Source organism: Oryctolagus cuniculus, chromosome 4, assembly GCF_051225735.1.
Source record: "Oryctolagus cuniculus isolate XC-2025 breed Fujian yellow rabbit chromosome 4, ASM5122573v1, whole genome shotgun sequence".
NCBI lineage: Eukaryota > Metazoa > Chordata > Mammalia > Lagomorpha > Leporidae > Oryctolagus > Oryctolagus cuniculus.
In genome coordinates, this window is record NC_142870.1 from 26,398,607 (window position 1) to 26,422,462 (window position 23,856).

The following is a 23,856-nucleotide window of genomic DNA, read 5'->3' on the forward strand; positions in this document are numbered from 1 at the left end:
TTTATCTCCAATTTACCCCATCTGCATGCAGCACAAGGAAAGCATATTTGGAATCTTCTTAAGTATTTACCCTTTGGCCTTTTTGTAATTCTAAGACTCTAATTAAAGCAACCTGTGCTTATATTATCTGAATAATATCCACTATGGCATAAAATTCCTAACACTTCTTTCATGAAACAATTACCATCAGTGGATCACTCAGCATTTGGATTGTCCAGAGATTCGTTTTGTAGATCTATCATGATAGACTATATCTGCTTTATGGTTTCTACATAACAGTGAGCTAATTCTTCAGTTGCTTCAGTTGACAAGACTGTAGCTGAACTGAGGACTCATTATACATTGAAAGTGACCTCAGGTGAGTCTCAAACCAAAGAGCTTTGTGTTTCTTAAGGCCCTGTCAATTACTTGTATCCTTTAATTTACTGAGCTACATATACCTGGTTCATAGCTTGAAGTTTAAGTGTTGGATCTAAAGTGCTTGGATGTTTCCTCCTCCCAAACTGCTGGAGAGTAATGCCTTTAAGCATACAAATAATCCTGCAGTCACTGAATCTGGTTGCCTAGAAAGAAGGTCACGGGGGGCCGGTGCTGCAGCTTAGAGGGTAAAACCACTACCTTCAGGGCCAACATCCCATAGGGCACCAAAATGAATCCTGACTGTCCCAATTCCAATCCAGCTCCTGCTGATATGACTGGGAAAACAGCAGAATATGTCCCAAGTACTTGAGCCCCTGAACCCATGTAGGAGATCCAGAAGAAGCTCCTGGCTCCTGGTGTCTGTTTGGCCTTAGTTCCAACCATTGTGGCCACTTGGAGGATGAACCAGAGGATGGAACAGCTTGCTCGCTTTCTCTCTCTCTCCCTCTCTCTCTCAATCTCTCTCTTACTCTCTTTTTCTTTCTCTTTCTCACTCTCTCACTATTAACTCTGCCTTTCAAATAAATACATAGATCTTAGAAAAGAAGGCCACTTGTCATAACAATGGACTCAATTTCTGATTAAGTGTGACTGCAGCTATTCCTTCTTTCTCTGCTGCTAACAGAATGAATGGTGAATGGCTTGTCCAAGTTAGGGGTTTCTAGTGGTGAAGATTCTGGTAATTGCAGGTTAATCTCTTGAAATGCCTCCTGTTGTTTTCCTGACCAATGAAATGATTCTTTGTCAGGGCCCTTTAAAGACTCATACAAACTTTTGAATATCACCCAAATACTGGAATCCATATCTTACAAAAGCCAATATTTGCCACTCACAGGAGTACCTTGAGCTGCTTCTCTGCCTGTGGGGGCTGATAAACATACTAGCCTCTTTTCTCTTGAGTAAAAGTGCATACTTTTATGGGGTCATAATACTTAGGAAAATATTAATGCTTGTTTAGAAATGTTTAATACCTGGATGGTATTTTTATCTGAGTCTTCCTTGGAAGGACTGACATGATATAATCTACACATTATAGAAAACTTCCAGTCTTTAATTGGAGTGTTTTAAGTTTTTTACAGGATTGTCAAACAAATGAGGACTATCTCTGAAGCCTTCAAGAAGAACTGTCAGGGTGTATTCTTGAGTTATATTTAAGGGGTAGATCAGTCCACTCAAATGCAAATAAACAAACCAAAAAAAAAAAAAAAACTGGGATTTTAGGCTTAAAATATAGAAGAACTAATTATTTTTAATGTCTAAGACTGCATACCATGAGGTGCTTTCAGGTACCTGAGTTAAGGTAGTGTAATGATTTGGCGCAATATGGTGAAGTGGAATGACCGCAACATTCATTCATTCATTAATCCTGAGGTTTTGAACCATTCTATATTCTGCATTTGGCTTTAAAACAGTAGAATGAAGTTATTAAAGGGAAACCACCATGCAAACAGGACTTCATATTTTAGAAACATCAGTAAAGGGATGCATTTCCTATAAAGCTTCTGCTTTTATGAGACATTGATATTAATGGGAACTGTAGTCCATGGAGGGGACTCTGCCAGTCACCATGTGTGTAGCCTAAAAAGGTATTATCTGATCCTAGACTTGAGGGTCTATCCTTCCTATCTGTAGGAAGAACATCCAGGCTGGGGTCTGGCTTAATGTTTATTAATATCATAAGAAATGCTTAAAACTTAGGAGAAATGACTTGAGATATGCAACAGAGAAGATAACAAATCCCTTCCAGGCAAAGGAGTTGGACATTCACATATTACCAAAAACTGGGAAAGATAAAAATATCTTCTATTTGTCAACCTAAATGCAAAGAAAATTCCCTAGAATGAGGCTTACCATAAGCAAATAAAAATACAACTGTTTAAAGATAGGGGTCCTGCATGGGAAATTACTACCCAGTGATTATTGTGTAAATTATAAAATTTTTTTTCCTTCATCCGTTTAAATACAAGCAGAGTAAAATTACATTTTTCTCAGGCAACAGTAGGTAAATTATAAAATTAACATCCTTAATTTTAACATCAGCAGTCACCCAGGGCTCATGATATGAGAGACATAGACCGTGAGGAATACTAAGTCCTCAGGCCTAATAGTCTTCATTCAACACCATGAGTGAAGTGAAGTCCACTTGCTACCTTTGGGACATGTGACAGACTTCTGTCCTAAGGACTACTTATCTTGCAGTGGGGCATGAGCTAGCAGTCTTTTTCAGAGCATCACTTGCTATGCCAGTGACATACTCTCACATGCACTTTCTAGCCAGACTAGAACGCCTCTTGGGCTGATCCTGAGATTTCTAGGCAGTGTTTAAAACAATTGCTTCTCTATGAGCCTGCTGTCGCTCCCCTTCTTCGTGGAGGAACGACACAAAACCCTGCCTAGGCTTCATATCCGAGTCACGGCACCATTATGTCACTCCCCCTCTTCGTGGAGGAACGACACAGGACCCTGCGCTGTTCTTTTGTCTGCTCGGCCCTCCCCGGGTTTGCTGCTGGTTCTTCCCGGGTTGGCTACTATCCCTTCCACCTCCGTGGAAGGGCAGTTCCCCCTGGCCACATTCCCCACTTCCGCAGGGGAGCGGCACACCGCCGGCCGGCTCTTCTCGGGGGCTGCACAGGTGTTCCCCTTAGATGTTCCCCTTGATGTTCCCGGTGCATGCCGTCTCTCTCCTCCTTTATAGTCCTCCTCTGCCAATCCCAACTCGGCTGCCCATACGCCGAGTACGCTGCTCTCCTCCAATCAGGAGCAAGTCCTACAGTTCATTGGTTGAACTGGAGGCAGCTGTGCAGAAGCTGTTTACTTCTCTCCCAGCGCCATATTGTGGGAGAGCAGATGCATAGAATAAGTCTTAATTCCAGTAACTCAGTCCAGTCTGAATTGCTCCCCACAGATCCCCCTTTCTTTTTATTTTTGGCGTTGATACGCGCCTGTCTTCGGTGTCCCGCGGCACACACTCTGCTCTACTTGCTAGAGTTGCCACAGGTTCTTACAAGTCCTATCAATCAGGCAAACAGAATCCGGGTCCTCTCTTTGCCATGTTGTAAGGAGGTCTTTAGGCGCTGATGCATGCCTGTGTTCGGTGACCTGCGGCTCACACTCTGGTCGAGCCGCTTGCTGGTGCTTACCGCCTTAATCAGGCAGACCGAATCCAAGCCTCCTAATTGCTATATTGTGGGGAGGCCTTACTGATGTTAATTCGTGCCTGTCTTCGGTGACCTGCGGTGCATAAGCTGCTAGCCGCCGCAGGTGCTCATCGCCTCACTAATCGGGCAGACCGAATCCAAGCCTTCTAATTGCAGTATTGTAGGGAGGCCTTTCTATTTCTCTATTTCTCTATCTCCGGGCATTCCTATTTCTCCCATTTTACTTCTGTCTGCCAACATTCCCATTTCTCTCATTTTACTTCTAAACTTCTGTTTCTCTTATCCCTGCGGCTTCCCGGCGCCTCGCCCTGCCAGCAGGCTCCGCCCCGAGGCTGCTTCTCGGCGCCTCGCAGGCTCTGAGCCGCTTCAGCCCGCGCCTCTCTCATCTGCGCGGCTCGGCTTTGCGCGCACACTCCGCGGTTACGCACTAGCCCTTTCGCGTCTGAACCACGGCCTCGCGCCAGCCCCGCGTTCCCTATCTACTTGTGCCCCGCACGCTCTCTCTGCGCACGGCAGCCTCCGCGAATCACACAGCGTCAGCTCACGTCTCCACCACTAGCATTCAATCCAAGTTCCCCGGGCTAGCCTGGCGAATTCAACCCAGCTTACGTCTCCGCCCCACGATTTGACTTCCCGTCCTTTGCTCCCCGGGCTAATCAGACGGATCCCAATCTGGCTTACGTTTCAGCTTCTGGTTTCAACTTTTCGCCCCCTATTCCCGGGCTAACTTGAGAATCCCAAAGTGGCTTTCGTTTCCGCCTCGGCCTGCCCCCCGCGGCTTCAATTTCCCTAACATTTTTCTCTACCCGGTACGTTTCCCCAAGCTTTCCTCCAACAATACTCCTCCCTCATTTCTCCTGGCCTCTCCCCACAGTCGTATCTAAGTCTGTTTGTTCTAGCTTTCACTTTCGCTTTCGACCTTAGAGATTTCTCCCAGCTTCCCAAGTAGTCCGTATCTGAGTCTATGCCTAGGCTTTCAATACTTCTTCCGGCTCCTTTTTCGTCCGGCTTTCCCCTAGGCTGTTTGCTAGTCTCTCTCTCCGATATTTTCCATTTCTTCCCGGTTTTTCCCTCCTAAGTTTCCTAATCCGTCCTAGGTTTCCTATCCGAGTCACGGCACCATTATGTCGCTCCCCTTCTTCGTGGAGGAACGACACAAAACCCTGCCTAGGCTTCATATCCGAGTCACGGCACCATTATGTCGCTCCCCTTCTTCGTGGAGGAACGACACAAAACCCTGCCTAGGCTTCATATCCGAGTCACGGCACCATTATGTCGCTCCCCCTCTTCGTGGAGGAACGACACAGGACCCTGCGCTGTTCTTTTGTCTGCTCGGCCCTCCCTGGGTTTGCTGCTGGTTCTTCCCGGGTTGGCTACTATCCCTTCCACCTCCGTGGAAGGGCAGTTCCCCCTGGCCACATTCCCCACTTCCGCAGGGGAGCGGCACACCGCCGGCCGGCTCTTCTCGGGGGCTGCACAGGTGTTCCCCTTAGATGTTCCCCTTGATGTTCCCGGTGCATGCCGTCTCTCTCCTCCTTTATAGTCCTCCTCTGCCAATCCCAACTCGGCTGCCCACACGCTGAGTACACTGCTCTCCTCCAATCAGGAGCAAGTCCTACAGTTTATTGGTTGAACTGGAGGCAGCTGTGCAGAAGCTGTTTACTTCTCTCCCAGCGCCATATTGTGGGAGAGCAGATGCATAGAATAAGTCTTAATTCCAGTAACTCAGTCCAGTCCGAATTGCTCCCCACACCTGCAATCTGGACTGATTTAGACTGGAGTACTCTTTCCTCTTTCTGAGTCCACAGAAATTGTTGCAGAAACACCTACAAATGAAAAGATTCTATAAAACCTGAGATCATAAAACCAGATGGGACTCTCAATGCGTCCCATTATATTTAATTTGTAACTTGAATCCCTAGAATTACATGAGATCTGATGTCCCGGGATGGACTTTTGCACCCCAATATGGGGTTCCATATCTAAGCCTGCATTGGAGTTCTCTGAAGGTTGATGTTGATCTGGATCAAAGGTGTTCTCCCTTACCTGAAATACCATTGCCCAGCAAACCAATTATTTGGGGATCATTTTATTATCACACCCAATGTCTCTGATCTCCAGGGGGCACCACTGCACCTAAGGCTCCAGTAATCAGTGAAGGCATTTGACCATGTCTGAGACACATTACTCAGATATTACAAATATGTTTGCCTTGCCACACCTAATGTTTTCCATACCTAGTGTACCCAACCTCTAGAAGGCAATGCCTTGGTGCTACCAGCATTAAGCGAAACCAGTATTCAGAGTTAATTTTGAACCCTGAAGCTCCAGTGACTGAAACATATTCGGAGGATCCATTACTACCAAATCTAGGACTCTTGACTTCTAAGGGACGTTGAGCACGGTGACTGAAATCTATATCCCAGGGTGATACCAGTGTTCAAGCAACTTCAAATTTTGGAACTGAGAAATCTCAGTGATCAAATTTCTCAAATTTGACCCCCATAATGAAGGGGGGCAGTATTTTGACCATGTGTGGAATATTAGGTCCCAGTCTACTTGTAGAAGTCACATTCCTATGGCAGGATACAGAAGCAAGCTGCATTTTGAATCTCCTTCCTTATGACTCCTAGTTTTCTCAAAGCAGAGGGCTTGCAGCTTTTGCCAATTCCCAATTAGCCTGCTAGTAGACTGGATTCCACCCAAACATGGAAAACCCTGGGCTACTGCCCTGTACCCCAAGGGGAACAGGGGACCTACTTCTCTTACAGCAGGAGGAAGCAACCATAGAATGGGAAAAGGTATTTGTAAACTGTGATACTGATAAAGGATTCATGAATAGAATATATATAAACAGCTCAAAAACTCAGAAACAACAAAACAAATCCAGTTAAGAAATGGACAAAGGACTTAAACAGGCATTTTTCAAAAGAGGAAATCCAAATGGCCAACAGACACATGAGAAAATTCTCAGGATCACTAACTATCAGGGAAATGCAAGTCAACACCACAATGAGGTTTCACCTCATCCCTTTTAGAGTGGCTTCCACACAGAAATCCACAACAAATGCTTGTGAGGATGTGGGGGAAAATGTACCCTAATCCACCACTGGTGGCAATGTAAACAGGCATAGCCACTGTGCAAGGCACTATGGAGATACATCAGAAATCTGAATATAGACTTGCCTACTATCCAGCCATCCCACTCCTGGGAATTTACCCAAGGGAAATGAAATCAGCATATGAAAGAGTTATCTTTACCCCCATGTTAATTATAGCTCAATTCCTAATAGCTATTATATGGAATCAACTGAAATGTCCATCAACTGGAGAATGGATAAAGAAATTATGGGATAGGCTTATCATGGAATACTACACAGCAGTAAAAAAATGAAATCCTGTCATTTACAACAAAATGGATGCAACTAGAAAACATTATATTTAGAGAAATAAGCCAGTCCCCAAAAGGCAAATACCATATGTTTTCACTGATCTATGGTGACTAATAGAGCATCTAAAAAGTAATCTATGGAAGAGAAATTGTCACTTTGAGATGCAATGACTTTTAACAGCCCCTGTCTCTACTGTTGAAGAACAGTTTAGGTTTTTTTTTTTTTTTTTTCATAATATTTGTTGAACTTTTTACCTAGTATATAGTTAATCTTATGCGTATAAAGTTAATTGAAAATAGATCTTACTAAAATATAAGAAAGAGAATAGAAGAAGGGTGGGAGTATAGGTGGGAAAAATCACTATGTTCCTGAAGTTGTATTTATGAAATGAATGAAGTTTGTTTTCTTGGGAGGAAAGTAGGTACTATAATCAGAGAATATATATGAATTGTGATATACAAAGGATCTTGTGGCAAAATTAGAATAGATTAAACCAACAGTCCATATTTTCTATTATGTTTCATTTAGAAATGTAAAGGAAATACACTGAACTTTAGATTAACTAAACTCTGAGTGTTAAATCAACCATCTTTTACGACACTGAATTTGTTTTTCTTGAGAATTTGAGCTTATGAACTCTTCAAATATTAATAAAATGTATTTTGATAATGCCAATATATTTTTCTGCTAATGTACTAAACAAAGTAACACATGTGATATTCATTGAAACCATAGTGGATTTTTTTTTTCTGTGTCTATCTTAGTGTTGAGGCATTTAGACAGATATTAGCCTATGTGTGTAAGAGGGGCCAAATGGGAAGAAAATAAATGTGTACTGGAATAAAGAAAGAAGTCTTGAAAGCAGGAGGCAGACAAGAGGCTTCTTGGCCAAGATGTCCTTTACCAAAAGGAATTCACTAGGAATTCGCTGAATTGAAGGAATGTTATAGATGGCCAAAGTTGTAATCACAGGTTTTAAGGAGTCATTTGCTTCTCCAATAGATAAGAACACTGATGGCCAGTACTATCCATAGGGGTTTGTTTGAGGGAATTCCACACCCTAAATTCTCCACCCACACTTTCTCAGAAGAGCAAGGAGGGAATAAGTGGGGGACAGTGGGCATGGAAACCCTGTCTGAATACACACTGGGCTCATAGTCCTTTACCAAGACACCTGTCTGGCCTATTCAGTGCAGGAATTTTCTGTCTCTTTACTTTTTTTCAATAAAAATCTTTGCTAGTAGCCTTCTTGTGTGTTCAACCATCAACCACATACTTTATCATAGATAGAGCAAGTTTTAGGGGTTCAAATCTGTGGTTGCATTAGGTTATCTGTCTGGGGTTTTAAAAACTATACTGACAAACTACCGATTAAGAGAAAGGCAAGCAAAATTTATTGACATGTGCATCTTTCTTAGACATGAGATTAACAATGAAGAGTAATTAAAAAGAATGGTTCAGGTAGGACTTTATATCATCCAGGCTAAAAAATAAAAAGTGAGGTTGCTGGGTTATTCGCCTCTGTGAAGCAATGGTAAGTGTGAGTTTTGAAAAGGTAATCAGTACAGCTGAGTCAATTAGTAACATTTGATTAGGAAATTTAAGAAAGTGACTTCTCCATTGGTGATTTGTTAAGAGTTTCCAGGAGAGGGAGATATCCTTATTTGTGAAAGTTTTCTTCATAAATGCAAATTTCATTACCAAAAAATGCTTCCTGCTTTTAGAAATTTTCCTGAATATCTTGATTCTCAATGGCCTTTAGCTAAATATAATCTCTATGCCCAAAAAGCATATCTTTAGGGTAACTTATTTTAGTACCATATTTCTTTTTTTTTAAAAAAAAAAAAGGTTTTATTTATTTATTTGAGAAGCAGAGTTACAGACAGAGAGAGGGAGAGACAGAAAGAGAGGTCTTGCATCTCCTGCCTTACTCCCCAAAATGCCCCAAAGGCCAGAGCTGGGCTGATAGGAATCCAGGAGCCAAGAGCTTCTTCTAGGTCTCCCATGTGGGTTCAGGGGCCCAAACACTTGGACCATCTTCCACTATTTTCCCAGGCCATAGCAGAGAAATGGCCTGGAAGAGGAGCAGCTGGGACTACAACTGGCGCCCAAATTGGATGCTTGTGCCACAGGAGGAGGCTTAGCCCACTAAGCCACAGTGCTGGCCCCAGCACCAAGTTTCTAAAGTTTTCCATTCTCATTCATTGGTGTGATGAAAGAAACTCAGGATATGTGGGAATCATTATTTAATTTAACAGATATTTTTATTGCTTAACTTGCTCCATAAAATGTTCAGGATTTAGACAGGATAGATAGATAACTGACTTAGTGAGGCAGTAACTGGCCTAGGGCTATGAGACAAATTGCAAGTATGTCACAGCTGTCTTTTGACAAGAAACAGGCTCTGATCAACAATGATTAAGCAGGCAGACCCCAACCACTCCTTGCATTTGAAGATAAAAGAATTTTTACCAGATTGCTGAATGATCTTTCTTCATTATAACAGTAAAAACACATCCCGGGAGGAGATTTGAGGCTAATGAATCATACAGTGTGTGTTACAGCTTATTATCTCAATTGTACCTACAAGAACAAACACCTACCCTGAACATGGCAGAAGACCCTCCCATCACCAAAAGTTTCCATAGTGAGCTAGAAAAGCCAGAAAAAGCTTCTACTTCAGCCCTTGGGCACAAAGTTCATTCTCACATGTATACTTTTGCTTTTTCAATAAATCCGATTTTCCCACTGGTCTTGTTTTTCATCCTCAAATTGTTTCCTGAGGAAACAACAAGAACCTTCAACACATAGCCCCTCATTTGGATCACTGGGAGTTGCAGTTAAGGTTCTTTAAAATTTGTTTTATGTTACATAAATATATATATTTACATATATATATATATATACACACACATATGTTTAATAGGTTGGAATCATATTTTTTCTAAATCCAGGACAATAACAGTAGATATATTTTATTCTTTAATTTAGGGTAAGTGAAATTCAGGTAATAAAATTGATGCTGAAAATCAGTCAGTAGCATTCAGTAAATTTACAAAATTGTGCAATCCCAACCTCTACCTTGTTCCAAAGTATTTTCTTCATTCCTGAAGGAAATCTTGCACCAACCAAGCACTTAGTGCATTGCCATGTTCCAGCGCAGGGAAATCACCCAGTTACTTTGTTAATTTCTTGGATTTACATATTCTGGATACTTCATAAATGGATCATTCAGTGTGACCATTACTGTCTGGCTTCTTTCACTTAACATATATATTTTTTCTTTTTTTTTCTTTTTTTAAACTTTTATTTAATGAATATAAATTTCCAAAGTACAGCTTATGGATTACAATGGCTTCCCCCCCATAACATCCCTCCCACCTGCAACCCTCCCCTTTCTCACTCCCTCTCCCATTCCATTCACATCAAGATTCATTTTCAATTCTCTTTATATACAGAAGATCAGTTTGGCATATATTAAGTAAAGATTTCAACAGTTTGCTCCCATACAGAAAATAAAGTGAAAAATACTGTTTGAGTACTAGTTATAGCATTAAATCTCAATGTACAGCACACTAAGGACAGAGATCCTACATGAGGAGTAAGTGCACAGTGACTCCTGTTGTTGACTTAACAAATTGACACTCTTGTTTATGGCATCAGTAATCACCCTAGGCTCTTGTCATGAGCTGCCAAAGCTATGGAGCCCCCTGAGTTCACTGACTCTGATCATATTTAGACAAGGCCATGGTCAAAGTGGAAGTTCTCTCCTCCCTTCAGAGAAAGGTACCTCCTTCTCTGATGGCCCATTCTTTCCACTGGGATCTCACTCACAGAGATCTTTCATTTAGTTGTTGTTGTTGTTTTTTTTTTTTTTTTTTTTTTTTTTTTTGCCAGAGTGTCTTGGCTTTCCATGCCTGAAATACTCTCATGGGCTTTTCAGCCAGATCTGCATGCCTTAAGGGCTGATTCTGAGGCCAGAGTGCTGTTTAGGACATCTGCCATTCTATGAGTCTGCTGTGTATCTCACTTCCCATGTTGGATCGTTCTCTCCCTTTTTGATTCTATCAGCTAGTATTTGCAGACACTAGTCTTGTTTATGTGATCCTTTGACTCTTAGTCCTATCATTATGATCAATTGTGAACAGAAATTGATCACCTTGACTAGTGAGATGGCATTGGTACATGCCACCTTGATGGGATTGACTTGGAATCCCCTGGTATGTTTCTAACTCTACCGTTTGAGGTAAGTCAGCTTGAGCATGTCCGAATTGTACATCTCTTCCCTCTCTTATTCCCACTCTTATATTTAACAGCGATCACTTTTCAGTTAAGTTTCAGCATTTAAGAAGAATTGTGTATTGATTACAGTATTCAACCAAAAGTATTAAGTAGAACAAACAAACAAATTTTTTTTTTCTGCACACATCAGGTCTTCACTTGGTTCGTTTGAGGATCTGTAAAAATAATTTGAGCTGGATAACCATAAACCATAGAAATTTATTGCTCACCTATCCTGGGACTAGATAATCTAATTTGCCATTGTTACAAGTATAGCACCAGCAAAGAAAGACAACTTTGGTTCTTGTTTCATGTGAAAGAAGAAGTTCCACACAGACAAGGCAGAGAGCAAAGCAAGATTTATTTAAGTTGGAAACCTTCTGTTGCAGAAACCAGGGGGGTGGCCACAGAGAAGCAGACTAAAGAAACTGGTAGAAATGGAGTCTTTTAAGCAGTTTTAGGGGGGAAAACCAGCTAACAATCAGAGTGTGGGGACAAAGTCCTTCAAAAGGACAGATACATAATTTTGTCTCTCCTGTCTAGCTTGTTCATGTTAAAACAGAAAGCCATCATAAAGGTGTTATTGTTAAGTTCTTAATTCTATTCTTATAATGAACCAAAACTCAGATGGGTAACCTAGTATATATATTTGTCAGAACAGCACGTGCAGAGATTGCTAAGTTCCCTTTACTGGCAGCATGCTAGAATTGGTCATCTGCATGGTCAAATATTTATCATCACTTCACTCCCTTACATTGATTCCTCTCTAATAGCTCTGATTTCTACAATGAATCTTCCTGGCAAAAGTCTTAGCAAAGGTATTTTGGGCTAGATTTTAGAGAGAGGGTACCTGTCCTGGCTACCATTTAGGTTAATGACTAGGAAGGTGAAGAGATAAAGAAGCATGGTGAGGAATAAAAAAAATCTCCCCAGTAAGAATCTCTTTAGTTGTGGATTGTATAGAAGTGACCCAAAAAATTGACCTGAGAAGGAAGGTAGGGGATACCCAAGAACATACTGGAGGACCCATCTCCACAAATTCAGGTCATGTGGGAATCTACACCTAATGGGGAATCTAAATGGAAAAAGTCACTTGTTTGCAAAAGGGATTATGGAATTCTAACCCAGAACTAGTAAGATATTGAGGAACTATGAGCTAATGGCACCAAGAATTTCAGTTTGTTGGAGCTGAAGAGATTTAGTGAGATAAGTAGATCATTTAGAGGAGAGTGACAAGCAGAGAAAGAGATGGAGATCATGTCAGGGTCTGGGGTAAAGAAAGGATTACTGAAGCATGGAGCCCAGAGTCCATAGACTCACTCTGATCTGCACCCTATCTCACTAACAAAGGGATCTCTGAGGAAAGAAGAACCAAACACAGTTTTTAGCCCATCATCCTGACGGGCTGTTGGAGTCTAGTGTCCAGTCAAGGAGCCTTTGAAAAACACCAGAATGTGGCCCTTGCCTGAATTTCAAAGTTACTCTTAAGACCTTCTCCCAGTCTAGTCTGACAGCCTGATCCCTGTGAAAGGAAACTGAGACAGGACAGACATTCCCAGAGCTTAGATCAGGAGAATGAAGGGTGGAGCCTCTGATGTTGAAGAGGACTCCAAAAGGCAAATAATAAGCACTGGAGTCTGGGGTAGAGTATAGAGTCATTGAGGCATTGAAATAAGGAGCACATGGCCTTATCCCAAACTGTGCCCAGTCTCAATAGTACTTTTTCCTGCAGAAAGTGTGCCCACATGCACTTGTCAGGGACTGGGTCTGACCAGGAGATTTTTGAGAACACACCAAGGTGTATCCTGATCAGAGGTCTTCAGTCAACTCAGGGACTTTTCCCATCCCTCATAATGGGCTGATCCACATGAGAGAGAGAGAGAGACAGAGAGAGAGAGAGAGAGAGAGAGAGAGAGAGAGAGAGAGAAACGTGCCAGAGGATTCCAATACAATCCCATCAAAGTGGCATGTACCAATGCCATTGCACTAGTCAAGGTGATCAATTTCTGTTCACAACTGATCATAATGATAGGACTAAGAACCAAAGGGATCACATAAACAAGACTAGTGTCTGCAAATACTAGCTGATAGAATCAAAAAGGGAGAGAACGATCCAACATGGGAAGTGAGATACACAGCAGACTCATAGAATGGCAGATGTCCTAAACAGCACTCTGGCCTCAGAATCAGCCCTTAAGGCATGCAGATCTGGCTGAAAAGCCCATGAGAGTATTTCAGGCATGGAAAGCCAAGACACTCTGGCAAAAAAATTTAAAAAAAGACCTAAATGAAAGATCTCTGTGAGTGAGATTCCAGTGGAAAGGACGGGCCATCAGAGAAGGAGGTACCTTTCTCTGAAGGGAGGAGAGAACTTCCACTTTGACTATGATCTTGTCTAAATATGATCAGAGTTGGCGAACTCAAAAGGCTTCCATAGCCTTGGAAACTCATGACAAGAGCCTAGGGTTATTACTGACGCCATAAACAAGAGTGTCAGTTGTTAAATCAACAACAAGGGTCATTGTGCACTTACTCCCCATGTAGGATCTCCATCCTTAATGTGTTGTACTATGTGAATTAATGCTATAACTAGTACTTAAACAGTACTTTATACTTTGTGTTTCTGTGTGGGTTCAAACTGTTGAAATCTTTTCTTAGTATATACTAAATTGATCTTCTGCATATAAAGATAATTGAAAATGAATCTTGATGTGAATGGAATGGGAGAGGGAACAGGGATGGGATGGTTGCTGGTGGTCGGGAGATTATTGGGTAAAAGCCACTGTAATCCATAAGCTGTATTTTGGGAATTTATATTTATTAAATAAAAGTTCAAAAAAATCTCATTTCCAGGGGATTGCTCTTATCTAATCAGCAGCCCTAACTACTGGTTCTTAAGACTAGAAACCATGCTAATTGCTTTTAAGTGGCTGACATGAGGTCTTTTTGAAAGTGAGAGAGTTACTATGGAAGAGAACTAGGCTGTGTGAAAAACAGAAGCGAGAGCAGTCTCCATGTTCACCTGTCCAGCGAGGTGATCCGATGCTGACTGGAGTCAATTTTGAACCATATCCAAGTCATAGCATCAAGACGTTATGGATAAAATGACATTGAAGAAAGGCAACCTCAGTTCTGGTCTCACATAAAAGAGGAATTTCCACACAGACAAGGCAGGGAGAAAAGCAAGATTTATTTAAATCAGAAACCTCCAGCTACAGCAGCCAGGAGTGGCGCTCCAAGATAGGCAGGACCAAAAACCTGAGAAATAGGTGGAAGTAGTGTCTTTTAAGCAAGTTTTTTTGGGAAAAAACAGAACAGCAGCTAACAATCAGAGTGTAAGGACAAAACCCATCAAAAGGCAAAATTTGTAATGCTTTGTACATCTTCTAGTTTGTTCAAGCAGCGTCAGAAGGGTGTGATTGGTAACGTCTCCTTTGTATTTTCATGATAAACTAAAATTCAGAAGGGTAGAATCACTGCATCCTTCCTATTCTTGTGACAAAATTGGAAACTTGCTAAAGGTAGCCTTGGGGGAGAAGTAAGTATTTAGCACCTCCTTAAAGATACTTCCCTTTCCTCACTCTAACCTGGGACACAAGCTACCTGCCTATTCGTCCTTCTACCACTGCATAGCAGCAGATTTGGTGCTTGGTAAGGGCTTCTTGTCAGATTTAAATACACTCCCTTCTTGCTGCATCCTGACATAATGGAAGGGGCAATGGAGCTCCCTTGCACCTCTTTTATGAGCACTAATCCCATTCAAAACATTGGGTCCCTAATGACTTAATCACTTCTGAGAGGCCCCATACTTCATATACCAAATTGGGCATTAGGTTCCAGCATATGAATGTGAAGGTGGCATGAGCATTCAGACCATTGCTTTACTGTTTGCTTACATGCTCAGTGATATTCTATTAATTTTCAAAACTAAATTTCTATAAGACAAACAGATGTCTCAAATGTTTATTTTACCTATTAGTTGCTAGTTCAAAAGTTACCAGGTCCTGAAACAATTTTTGCAATGACCAGAAACAGGATTAGATAGCATTTGAGAATCTGAACCTAAGAATCAAAGTGTTTTTATAACACAAATTTGAAGAAGGGAAGCATAAATTACTTGTCTTAGTGTTCATTTACTTCAACAGGTTTCCTTTTTGATGCTCAGTTAGAAAAAAAATTAAAAAAAAATAAATTAGTTGTCTTGAACTTAACTTGGCTCTAGATAAGAGGAGTCAGAAAGTGCCAATTGGGGAAGTTTGGGGATAGCAGCAGAGTTCAAGAGAATTACTTACTGGTTCTGGGTTGGTGTGTTTTTAGTTTGGAGAGTCATAGATAAGCAGGGGATGCTGCTGTCTGGTGGGTTGGTCCCCAGGGGTTTTAAGTGAAGCTTTCAAAATTGATTCAGGAATGTAGATGAGCCTTTTGTTGGTGTTGGCCAGAAACAGTTTGGTTTTGTTTATTTGTTTGTTTTTTGATATGTTTTACTTTATTATTTTTTTAAGACAGGCACTCTGATGTTGGATGCTCATGTTTGGGTACTATCCTAGCTGAGCACAAATGCTAGTCCCCAAAGAAGTTTATTTGGTAGAAAATATTTTTTAAAACCATGAATGGCTTTTCTCTTAACCATTATTTTCCATGAATCTTTTTTTGTTTGCTTTTCTTTTTTTGTTTTTCTTTTTTTATTATAAACACTTTTATTTAGTAAATATAATTTTCCAAAGTACAGTCTTGTTTGTGTGATCCTTTTGACTCTTAGACCTAACAGTGTGATCAATTGTGAACTGAAATTGATCACTTGGACTAGTGAAATGGCATTGGTACATGCAATCATGAAGGGATTGTATTGGAATCCCCTGGCACATGTTTTCCAGATTCCTCCATTTTGTTGCAAATGACAGGATTTCATTGTTTTTGACTGCTCCATAGTATTCTGTAGAGTACATGTCCAATAATTTCTTTATCCAGTCTATTGTTGATGAGCATTTGGGTTGGTTGCAGGTCTTAGCTATTGTGAATTGAGCTGCAATAAACATTAATGTGCAGGCAGCTTTTTTGTTTGCCAATTGAATTTCCTTTGGGTAAATTCCAAGGAGTGGTATGGCTGGGTTGTATGGTAGGGTTGTATTCAGGTTTCTGAGGAATCTGCAGACTGACTCCCAAAGTGGCTTAACCAGTTTGCATTCCCACCAACAGTGGGTTAGTGTCCCTTTTTCCCCACATCCTCACCAGCATCTGTTGTTGGTAGTTTCCTGTATGTGAGCCATTCTAACTGGGGTGAGGTGAAACCTCATTGTGGTTTTGATTTGCATTTCCCTGTTTGCTAGTGATCTTGAACATTTTTTTCCAGACATTTAAAGAAAAACTAACTCCAATTCTCTGCAAACTATTTAGAACAATCGAAAAAGAGGGAGTCCTCCCAAATTCTTTCTATGAAGCCAGCATCACCTTAATTCCTAAGCCAGAGAAAGATGCAACATTGAAAGAAAATTACAGACCAATATCCCTGATGCACATAGATGCAAAAATCCTCAATAAAATCTCACCAATAGAATACAACAATACATCAGAAAAATCATCCACCCAGACCAAGTGGGATTTATCCCTGGTATGCAGGGATGGTTCAATGTGCACAAACCAGTCAATGTGATACACCACATTATCAGACTGCAGAAGAAAAACCATATGATTATTTCAATAGATGCAGAGAAAGCATTTGATAAAATTCAACACCCTTTCATGATGAAAACTCTAAGCAAACTGGGTATATAATGAACATTTCTCAATACAATCAAAGCAATCTATGAAAAACACATGACCAGCATCCTATTAAATGGGGAAAAGTTGGAAGCATTTCCACTGAGATCTGGCACCAGGCAGGGATGCCCACTCTCACCACTGTTCAATATAGTTCTGGAAGTTCTAGCCAGAGCCATCAGGCAAGAAAAATATATTAAAGGATGCAAATTGGGAAGGAAAAGTCAAACTATCCCTTTTTGCAGATGATATGATTATTTAGGGGACCCAAAGAACTCTACTAAGAGACTATTGGAACTCACAGAAGTTTTTGGCAAAGTAGCAGGGTATAAAATCAATGCACAAAAATCAACAGTCTTTGTATACACAGGCAATGCCACAGCTGAGAAATAACTTCTAAGATCAATACCATTCACAATAGCTACAAAAACAATCAAATACCTTGGAATAAACTTAACTAAGGACGTTAAAGATCTCTATGATGAGAATTACAAAATCTTAAAGAAAGAAATAGAAGAGGATACCAAAAAATGGAAAAATCTTCCATGCTCATGGGTTGGAAGAATCAACATCATCAAAATGTCCATTCTCCCAAAAGTGATATATAGATTCAATAAAATACCAATCAAGATACCAAAGACATTGTTCCCAGATCTGGAAAAAAATGATGCTGAAATTCATATGGAGACACAGGAGGCCTCAAATAGCTAAAGCAATCTTGTACAACAACAACAAAGCCCGAGGCATCACAATACCAGATTTCAGGACATACTACAGGGCAGTTGTTATCAAAACAGCATGGTACTGGTACAGAAACAGATGGATAGACCAATGGAACAGAATTGAAACGCCATAAATCAACCCAAACATCTACAGCCAACTTATATTTGATCAAGGAACTAAAACCAATCCCTGGAGTAAGGATATTCAATAAATGGTGCTGGGAAAACTGGATTTCCACATGCAGAATCATGAAGCAAGACCCCTACCTTACACCTTACAGAAAAATATGCTCAACATGAATTAAAGACCTAAATCTATGACCCAACACCATCAAATTATTAGAGAACATTGGAGAAACCCTGCAAGATATCAGCACTGGCAAAGACTTCTTGGAAAAGACCCCAGAGGCACAGGCAGTCAAAGCCAAAATTAACATTTGGGATTGCATCAAATTGAGAAGTTTCTGTACTGCAAAAGAAACAGTCAGGAATGGGAAAAAATATTTGCCAACTATGCTAGAGATAAAGGATTAATAACCATAATCTACAATGAGATCAAGAAACTCCACAACAACAAAACAAACAACCCACTTGAGAGATGGCCCAAGAACCTCAATAGATATTTTTCAAAAGAGGAAATCCAAATGGCCAACAGGCACATGAAAAAATGCCCATGCATCCTTTGAAAGCCACCTCCCCTCCATTTCTGCTAAATGGTACCAGCTATTGTGTTTGTGCAACTCTGGAGTCAGTGGTGTGGGGAGCAAATGAAGGCAGGTTTGTGTCAGTCTGGTGTCTTCCAATTCTGAAAAGACTGGAAGATTATGCAGGAGAGGCAAGCAAAAGGCTGCTTAACCCAAAGAGAAGACACCTGATCTCTGATAGCCAACAGCATTTAACTGATGAAATTTTCTTCTCTCTTCTCATCTCCATTCTCCATTTTTGTAGTTAAATTAGTTTATCTCAAAATTTCTCTTTTACCATGATATATACACACACATAGACACACATGTACAAGAGTTTAAAAAATTGAGGATAAGTGGTATTAAAAAAAGCTGTGTGGTCCAGGTGTTGTGGTGAAGCAGGTTAGGTTATAGCTTGCGCCACCTTAAGTGCCCACTTCTCTTCTGAGAAATGTTTGCGATCATGCAACTGGGAGGCAGCAGGTAACATGGTGGAGTCAGTGCCAATTATGTAGCAGACCTGATTGGAGTTCCTGGCTCCATTCAAGCTGGCCCAGACTCTGCTACTGTAAATATTTGGGAAGTGAACCATCAGTGGTCTCTCTCTCTCTCTCTCTCTCTCTTCTTCTCCTTCTTCTTTTTCTTTTTCTTCTTCTTCTTCTCTCTTTCCTACTCTCTCTCTTTTCTCCTCTCTATCTTCTGTCACTCTGCCTTTTTCGTCAATTAATCAATTTTTTTTAAAAATAATGTGCATTATCCAGGAATTCTTTGGAGTCCCTTTTGTGTATGTGTGTGTGTGTGTATTGATGGATGGATGGATAAATAGATAGATCTAGTCACTTGTTCATGGGCATTTAAATTAGTTCCAACAAGAGCAATGTCAATATAGGTGGCAGGCCAATTAATAACAGCTTTACACAATGATCTGCTATCCAGGAGACCCAACAAGGCCAGTTCACTCCCAAATGGCATCAGTTTTCGATGTAGAAAGCCAGGGCTTCAAACAGACAGCAGTCATGATGGAAGTCAACCTCAAGAGCCCTGTCAGCTCTGCCACCCAAGAACTGGGTCACAGGAAATGGAACTGCCCTGGAGTCAAAGGAGCCACAGAACTGATTGGCTCTTAGCTGAAAAGCCCCTGAACTCTGCCCAACTTCCAAAGTAACCACCACTGTTGAAGGGATGGCATAGCATCAATAACATTGTAGGCAGAACTGAATTTATTTTTAGAGACTCCATCTATTTGATACTAACCTATTCAGGCCAGCTCTGCTCCCTGAGCAGCTAGGTATGGGAGTCAGCAGGTGTCTTCCCTGAGGAGGTTCAAACCTCCCTTGCTATGCCTTTTCCAGTACCCCATGTGAAGAAATAGATAGGTCTGGGCCCCATATATACTTGGCCAGGCTTAATGCCCACCTGATTGTTAGCAAGCTCCTCCTGTCAGGGTCTATTTGCCACTCAATGGAAAAATTTCCTCGTGGTTTCTTATTTCCTCTAATAAACACTCTCTCCTTTTAGACCCTGTGTGTCTAATCTGCTTTTTTAGATTAATTTTCTCCAGAATTGAAGCAATGAAACTGTAGATGACTTTGCGCATGAAACTGATATGGGACTAGTCAGGGGAAAAGGATTAGGTTTATGAGCTAGAAGCCACACCCCCTGGCTCCAATGTGATCTCACCTATATCCACCCACCTGTCAATCAGACTATGTAACCACTCCCTTTTTGGAAGTGGATGAGATCTGGAGAGCACTGAGCCTGCCTCATTTTGCCACTGCTTGCCTGCACCCCTGAAAGACTGGTGTTGAAGAGTTAAAATTGTATATGTACGGGTGTCAAAAGTTAAGCTTAAGCTTACAGGTTTAAACCTTCCTAGTGCAGCTGTAAAAATAAAACAGTGAAGTAGCACCTTGACAGTAGGGACTCCATTTTGGAGCACTTGAGACTGCATTCTGGGAAAGCAACCCCCCCACTGTGAGACTCTGGTCCGAAACTATGATCTCAAATAGTCAGACAATAGCAGTGCACTACATCACCCTTGGCAACACACAAAAACCCCTTAGCATGATTGCTCAAGCTTAAAAGTAGAAAGGTTGCACCTGGGTTACCTGGGCTAATAATGAAGATGTGATTTGTCTATGTCTTAAGATCATAATTGCTGATTGTAAGACTTTAGCAACCGCTTAACAACCGTGTATTCTCTTCCCCTTCCCGGTTTTGCGGTTTTTGCCTTTATAAACCCTAACCTTTGGTTATTCGGGGCTGCTCTGCTCATGATGATCAGACAGCCCCAGCATGCTGGATAATCAATAAAGCTTCCCCTTGCTGTTTGCATAAGAGATGTCTCTTGGTGACGTTTTTCGGGCGGTCGACTCTAACAGTGTGAAGGTTCCCCCTTACTCTTTCTGATCCACTCTCCCTTAATAAAGCCCTCATATTCCTAGGTATTCTTCTCACTTTCAAAATAAATCCTAACCCTTACCATGTTGCATGTCTTGCTTGAGCCAGTGCTTAAAATTCTTAAGTAAATGGCCAGAACCTGAAATATTCAATTTTGGCTTAAGTTAGCCCATAACAAAATCTCAATGGAAGAAGTTTCAAGCTGGCATTGTGTCCTGCTGGCCATCTCCTGCTGAATATTGTCCTGACTGTGGGTCTCTACTCTGCCTCTATTCAGCTTGAAGAAGCCAGAGCTGTTGTCATCCCACACCCTAACAGAAGTTAGGGTCCATTTTTCCAGAGGAGGGAATGTGAGTAGTCAGACAAGTCAGATGGCAGTTAAGTTGGTCCTTGTGGAAAATGAGGAAAAGGGAAATCCCTCTAAAAGAGTGCAAAACTCCGAAATGCTTGCTTCCTCAAAAGTTATCTTTAGTAAGGTCAAAGTGTCAAATCCTACTGCATGTTTCTCCCCAAAAGTTGCTTTCAGCAAGACAAAAGTTCTATCCCACCTTCTGAGTTTCTAGTTTTATCATGACAGTAGAAAGAAGTTACTTATCCCACCCTTCAGATGTCTCTTTTTTTTTTTCTTTTTTCAATTATGAAGAAGCAAGACATGACAAATAAGATTACAAATCAAGTCTTTTGATGGGTTTTGTCCCCACCTTGTAACTAATTGCTAGCTGAATGTCAGGGGTCTTTTTTTTTCATTCCAGGTTTGTGCTTAAAATCCCAATAGCGCTAGCTTGTTCAGGTTTTCCCTCTCTTGGAGCCCCTCTCCTGGCCCCTTCAGCAGAAGTTTTCTGACTTAAATAAATCTTTGTTTTCTCTCTGTCTTGTCCACATGGAAATTCTTCCATGTGAGACAAAGAACCAAGATAAACTTTCTCTGCTGCCATTTCACCTGTAACACCCACTGCTCTTCTTCTGAGAAAGCTTTGTGATAATGCAGCTTTGAGGAAGCAGGTAACATGTTTAAGTCTATGACATTTATGTGGCAGACTTGAGTAGAGTTCCTGGCTCCTTTCAATCTGACCCAGCCTCGGCTATTGCAGCTATTTGGGAAGTGAACCAGCAGTCAGAGTCTCTCTCTCTGTCTCTCTCCTGTCACTCAGCCTTTTTAGTTAATTAATTAATATCTTTTTTTTGTGATTTGTTTCTGACTTTTTTTTTTTTTGACAGGCAGAGTGGATAGAGAGAGAGAGAGAAAGGTCTTCCTTTGCCATTGGTTCACCCTCCAATGGCAGCAGCGGCCTGCACACTGCGGCCAGCGCACCGTGCTGATCCGATGGCAGGAGCCAGGTGCTTCTCCTGGTCTCCCATGGGGCGCAAGGCCCAAGCACTTGGGCCATCCTCCACTGCACTCCCGGGCCACAGCAGAGAGCTGGCCTGGAAGAGGAGCAACCGGGACAGAATCCAGTGCCCTGACCAGGACTAGAACCCGGGGTGCCGGTCCTGCAAGGTGGAGGATTATCCTAGTGAGCCGCGGCACCAGCTCACTAGGATAATAAAAAATAATAATAAAATAAATAATAATAAAAAATAAATAATAAAAAAAAGAGACTGTGCATTTTCCAGGAGCTCTTTGGAGTTCCTTTGTGTGATTGTAATATGAGTGTGTATGTGTTGTATGTTTGTGTATGACTGGATAGATGGATAGATAGAAAGATTTATTCATTTGTACATGAGCATTTACATTATTTCTAACTTTATGAATAGTAACACTATAAACATGAAGGCTCTTATCCTTTTTGGAGTACTCATTTTCAAGTACTTTGTATATATATCTGGAAAATGTGTCAAAGGATCATATGGTATTTCTTAAGTCTGTCCTCTATTTTCTGTAACAAATGAGCCATGTTACATTCCTACAAGGAATGTATTAGGGTTTCCATATTACCACATATTTACCATTAGCACTTATTGTTTTCTCCTCCCTCTTCTTCAATTTATTTTAATTTTATTTCAAAGGCAGAATGACACAAATGGTGAGACACAGAGAGATTTTCAATCCTCTAATTCACTACTCAAGTATTTGCAAGAGCCAGAAATGAGGCAAACCAAAGCTCGGAGTATATAACTCAATCTTGGTCTTATATATGGATATAATTGACCTATGGATCCAGCCCCATTCTACCTCCTAGGATGTGCATTGGCAGGGAGCTGGAATGATAAGTGCAGCCATGTTTCCAAAATCAAAGATTCCAATACAAAATGCCAGAGACTCATGTAGCATTTTATTTTGTATTTTTTCAAGATTTATTTATTTATTTGAAAGGCAAAGATACAGAAGGAGAAGGAAAGACAGAAAGAGAGAATGAAAGTGAATGAGAGAGACAGAGAGAAAGAGAGAGAGAGAGAGAGAGATCTTCCATCTGCTGGTTCACTCTCTAAGTAGTTGCAACAGCCTAGGCTGGATCAGTACTTGGGCCACCTTCTGTTGCTTTCCCAGGTGCATTAGTAGAGATCTAGATCAGAAGTGGAGCAGTCAGAAACTGAACAGATGCCCATATGGGACACAAGCATATGGTATCCTCTAAGCTATACAGTAGTCTCTAAGTAGCATTTTAATGACTATCCAAAAGTCTACCCTCCTTCTTAAATCTAAGTCTTTCTAGTTGGTGAGATGTGCGACTCATTGTGATTTTTCTATTTTCATTTCCCTAAGGACTAATTATGTTACTCACAAGTTCGTGTGCTTTTGAGTTTTAGCTATTTGTATAACTTCTTGACATGAATTTTAACAAGTTTGTGGAACATAGAATTAGATTTTATTTTGATATAAATTTTTTTTGAAATCCATGAATGTAAAAGATCTTCAAAAGGTTTATCAACAACTATGCATGGATTTCACATATTTTTTTCATCAAAATTAACAGACTGTAATAACATTTTTGCACAAATATTTTTAAATTTCCTCATGCATCCTTTTCCCATTAAAAGGATTTCTTGTCTCTTTGATATTGAGGTGGAAGACTGAATTCTTTGTCATGTGTGGTCTCTGAAG